Source organism: Mirounga leonina, unplaced genomic scaffold (genome assembly GCF_011800145.1).
Source record: "Mirounga leonina isolate KUSES-001 unplaced genomic scaffold, KU_Mleo_1.0 Mir_174, whole genome shotgun sequence".
NCBI classification, from domain to species: Eukaryota; Metazoa; Chordata; class Mammalia; order Carnivora; family Phocidae; genus Mirounga; species Mirounga leonina.
Window position 1 is genome coordinate 14821321 of NW_023270451.1, and position 6000 is coordinate 14827320.

Here is a 6000-nt window from a genome sequence, read left to right on the forward strand (position 1 = left end):
TTATTTTAAAGATTTATTTATTTATTTGAGAAAGAGACAGAGAGAGTGGGGGAAGGGGCACAGGGAGAGAGAGAATCTCAAGCAGATTTCCCAGCTCAGAGTCTGATGCAGGGCTTGGTCTCACGACCCCAAGATGATGACCTGAGCTGAAACCAGGAGTCGAGCTCCACCGACTGAGCCACCCAGGCACCCCAAACTTTGTTTTGATATGGAAGACAAATTTGAATAGAAAAAAAGACTCAATCAGAGAGAAAGGAAGGAAATGAGTAGAGTGCCAAGCAAGGAAAGGGCAAGGGGATGTCAACAATGAGATCATTAGGAGGCAGAACAACAGGACATGGTGTCCGATTAAAGGTGGAGTCAGAGAGAGAGAAGTAAGTTTAAAGTGACCGAGAGATTTTACCATTTATTTTTTATAATAATTCCTTTTTTTAAAGATTTTTATTTATTTACTTGTCAGAGAGAGAGAGAGAGCACAAGCAGAGGGAGAAGCAGGCTCCCCGCTGAGCAGGGAGCCCGATGGAGGGCTCGATCCCAGGACCCTGAGATCATGACCTGAGCCGAAGGCAGACGCTTAACTGACTGAGCCACCCAGGTGTCCCAGAGATTTTATCATCTAAAATTGAGTAGTTGTTGTCTTCCTTTTAGGTGTCAAACACAAAAAAGGTTCAGAAAAATTCAAACAAATATAAGAGAGACACTGACCTTAGGAACTTACAGATAGGTAGAGAATGCTAAACCAAGACAGAGCAAATGTGTTAGAGGTATCGTTTCTTCAATGTTCAGGGCTTTTGCTTGTTGAGCCATTTTTCCTATCCCTGCAGAGCCCCACCCCTCTTTAATATTCCTGTGAAAGCCCTTAACATTCCTGTTGCCAATGCAGTTCTTTCTCCAGGAAGATTCCATTCACTTACACCCAGGGTGAATTTAAATAGATGCATTTGTCTCTTAGATATTTCTAATTTAAGCTTATTAGTCTAAAACGCATTAGAGGCTTTACCTTTGGGATATAAAGTACATCAACAAAGGGAAGAAGAGTATATTCTTGGGGAAAAAAAGAGTTTGAATCACCCTAAAAATCACAGGGCACAGGTGGCTGGCCTACTCCTTGTTAAGAATAGCTCTGGACCTGTGAGGGGGAAGAAAAGTAACATGCCCTTAATTTTCTTCTCAATGCTTGTGAAGTACACAACACAGCATCATCTTTCCAAAATACCTAGGAATACACATAATGAGATGAACATTCCCGCAAGTGCAAACCACTATTCTTTACAACAGAATAGACAGAGAGGTTTGTTTTAAAGATGCAGATTCTTGGGGCACCTGAGTGTCTCAGTCAGTTAAATGACTGACTCTTGGCTTTGGCTCAGGTCATGATCCCAGGGTCGTGAGATGGAGCCCCACTTCGGGCTTGCTGCTTGGCGGGGAGTCTGCTTGAGATCTCTCCCTCTTCCCCTCCATCTGCACTCTTTCTCTCTCTCTCAAATAAATAAATAAATCTTTAAGAAAAAAAAAAGATGCAGGTTCTCAGATTCTATCCTTAGGAATCTCTAGATTAGAGACCAGGAATCTGAATTTTTAACCAACACCCCTAAATGACTCTTTATGAACATTAATATTCAAGAACTATTCACTATATAAAATGTATGGAAATTATGTTAGGTAGAAAGCTCAATATAAAATATAGGCAAACAACATTTGGTTAATCAGATTTGGGGCTATTTTTCTCAGCAGTGATAGAGAAGCCAAAAGGCAAATTTCACTGTGAACTTGCTTTAGGTAAGTTAATTATAGAGGGATTTACCAGTATTGCTCAGAATGGATTTAGAATCATTTTGGAACATTTTTATTATCTTGATTTAAGAAAGGATTTAATTTTAAATCATTCTAATTTGAAAGAGCTAGTCGATATAATCAAATTTTAACCAAAAATGGTAATGGTATTTATTTGACATTACTTCAGTTTGTTGTTCACAAATTTGAAATAGCTGAAGATCTTGTGCAAGACAAAAAATGTAAATTTAAAATAATTATTTTGGAACATTCACATCATAAAACTGAATGATTCTTTTGTTTGCTATTGAAAGATAGATATGAGACTCTATGAGGACAACCATCTCCATTTTAAGTTTATAGTTATATTTTTAATACAAAAAGCAAATTATTCACAGTTTAGATTTTTCCATCAACAAACAGGTATTAACACATATGTAATACTATTTAGAAAAAGCTCATAGGTTACATTTAAACTTTTCTGGAGACAAATGTTCTGTGCTTATTTTAAATGTTGCATAGATGATATCTGCCCAAGTTAACATGAAAACTGAAAATACATTTTTACCCTGTTAACTGACTTCATCTTACTCCTTTTGTTTATGCTCTGATTAGAAAATTATATTTTACTTGCTCAAAACTCAATTTTGCAATTTAATATTCATTTAAGCAACACTTCTTATGCTTGGCTAAATATAAGGATCATTAGGGAATTTCTTAAACTTATTAATTCTCAGGTTCCACGGAGAAATTTGAGGGATAGGGCTAGACTACTATGTGCTTTAGAAACTTACTGGGTAATTCTAATGTCTGGCCAAGGTTGAGATACCTGGTTTATGGGGAAAAGACACAGTTCTAGATGTGCAGAAGACTCTCTTGTTGTTAGATTTGCTTATCACATGAAGAGTTTCAATTAATAGACTCCAGCTGTGTGAATGACTCACATCTGCTCAGTGGCATGGCGTTATGTATGTGTGTATATGTGTGCCCATTCATGTGTGTGCATGCTTTGGGATTTGTTTGTTCATATGCTTGTTTTTACCATTAACAAAAAATACAATTTTCTAAATATTTTACTCTTCACACCAGTCTCTCTTAGGCATGGCTGGATGCTGCAGTCAAAGCCAAATTTTGCCTTACATGTCCGAAGTGTCACTGCCACCAAGTATTAGTGAGGAAAGGAGCTGAAGACAGCCCAGACCTGTTGCTAGACATCATAAAACTTACCTTAAATGTTTTTTTTTCAATATATTGTCTGAAATACCTTAAAACTTAAAGACATAACACACTTTAGTCAAAATTAAAATATACGTCATTTCCAGTTTGGTATGTATTGGTTTCAATATATCAAATCAAGATTATGCTTAAAATAATATAGAAGACTATTTAATGATAAAAGCATGAAAATATACTCAAAATATATAGTCAAGATTTGACTTGAAATATATGTACAACAGAATCTCAATTTTATTGTGGAAAATGTTCTCAATATAAATGGGGAAAAGACAAAAGCTATAAAATACAATGTTAGCATTGCTTACTTCTAGGTAATGAGTGCCAGCGATCTTATATTCTGTACTTTTCAAATTTTCCCTGAATGAACATTGCATTACAAAGCCAGATTACTTCCCAACTGGTTGTATAAATCAAAGAGATTCATAAAAAAATATTTATATTAAATTTATTTTCTAAAAATATACTGTTATTTTTAATTAAAAAAATAATGCAAAACTACATATTTTACCCATACTTTTCTGATTGTTGAATTCTTAAAGGAGGAATGACTTTGCCTATTTTTACCTTAGGAGAAATGATCTAAGTTGAGTCTATTTGGCTTATGCAACTTAGTTGGTTGGATTCACACATTTGCAGAACCCAGGAAGGCAAATATGTTCAAGAAGATGCAGCAAAATATCCACATGCCAACTCTCATTTTATCTACCCATTTTCTAATTTGTCTTGTCTCTTTTTCTTCTATGCTCTTCTTTCACTTTTAATAGCATGTTCACAACAAAAGAAAATTTTAATTTTGGCATTTTATTAAATGCCACTGGATAAGTGTCTGCAACATGCTCAGCTGCTAACATATATGAAATAGAGAATGTAGGGGCGCCTGGGTGGCTCAGATGGTTGGGCGTCTGCCTTCGGCTCAGGTCATGATCCCAGGGTCTTGGGATCGAGTCCTGCATCGGGCTCCCTGCTAGGCGGGGAGCCTGCTTCTCTCCCTCTGCCTCTGCCTCTCTCTCTCTCTCTCTGACTTTCATGAATAAATAAAAAAAAATTAAAAAAAAAAAAAAAAAAGAAATAGAGAATGCAGACCTTGTTTCAGAGCCTATAAGCCAGACAAAAATAAAGCAATTTTTAAATCTCCAATGATGTCTCTATTTTTACTTTTTTTAATTTTTTAAAAGATTTTATTTATTTATTATTTGAGAGAGAGAGCAGGATCAGGAGGAGGGGCAAAGGAAGGGCTGGAGAGAGAGAATCTTAAGCAGACTCTGCAGTAAGCGCAGAGCCAACCTCCAGGGCTCAATCTCATGACCCTGAGATCATGACCTGAGTCAAAATCAAGAGTCAGATGCTAAACTGACTGAGCCACCCCAGCGCCCCTGATTTCTCCATTTTTAAAGAGTAACAGAAAAGATCTCAATAATTATCCTTAACTAGGACCTCATTATTAAGTAAATTTATGTTTACTAATATGAACTAGAAGTGGTGGTTAGAACATTAGGTTAAGTGATTTGATGTTTGAGGAAGGACAGTAAGTTAATGACAGAGGAGGTTGAAAGGTGAGAGACAGAGCTAAAAGTGATGTAAATTAAATAGAAAAAATTAGTGGATGCTGAAAACATCTCATCAGAAACATGCTGCATGGTTCAGAGCTGACTGTAGCTTTTTCTCCTAAAGTTCTATTTCTCTAATTATATTTATATGTTAGTTAGAATGGTAGTTACAAAGCAGCCACTTCCATCCATGCTTCTAGATGAAGGGCAATTATATATAAATTTTAAAAACAAAATTTCTCAGAAATCCTGTTCTTAATAATTGTGAGCTAATAAAAATATATGTAGGAAGACGTTTTAATGGCATATAATAATGTACATAATATAATGTTAACTAAAACCAGTGGGATACAAACTTATAAATAAGGTGAGATAGTAGCTATTTAAAAATATATCTATATGCCTAGGAAAACAGACTGGAAATAAATGTACCCAAACCAATGGCTGTTAATAGCTGTCTCTGGAAGAATTGAGAGCAATTTCCAAATCATTTCTTCATTTTTTTCTATTTTTAAATGCTTATTTTAAAAAGGAACTAGCTGTTTATTCAAATAGAGGAGTGCCAAAAGTACACACAGATATGTAAAATAAAGCTAAAATAATTTGAAATGAGGAAAATTTAATCTAACAAAACCAAACAATCAAAACAGACTTACTTAGACATGCCAAACATAGAGCTTAAGAAATGATATGTAAAAACAAATGAAACAGTCAATAAGGAATACTAGAATTTAATGGAGACACTTTCTTGACTTTTTTTTTAAGGTAGGCTCCACGCTGGATGTGGACCACAATATAGGGCTTGAACTCACGACCCTAAGATCAAGACCTGAACCGAGATCAAGAGTCAGTTGCTAATCCGACACCCAGGCACCCCCTTGGCTTTCTTAATCACCTTTTTGTGTATACTGTTAGTCCCATGAGGTGAGAGGAAAAACATGGAGTTTGTGAGGTCCTCATCAGAATATATAGAAAAATAAGAAACTGAGTAAGGTGTACAGGCAGTGTTTCTCAAAAAAGTAGGCAAACACATGTTTGTTTTCAACTAATTGTTGATAGTTTCAGAATGGAGGCTGTGATTCAAGCACTAAGGCGTGAAATACACCATTTTAAAGTGAAATGAATTCAATGCTGATAAGAATTTTCAGACTGAAAGGAGGTGAGGGAGCTACTTTAGTCCCACCTTCCTCCCCTCTTAGCTAAAAGTCTCCACTTAAACACTTCCTCACAAGGCAACCTAGTAAGTCAAAATGTCATTCTCCCAAGTTATACAAAAGGAAGCTACACAAATTTGGCCAATGCTGTCATCTACAAATTAGGCCTTCAACTATTGGATGGGAGTTATCATGAGCACAGCCAGACTAATCTTTTTTAGACTTCTCTGTTTTATTTTCATGCTCTGGCTTGATTTATTCCTTAAAATTTGGCACCCAGAACTAAAAAT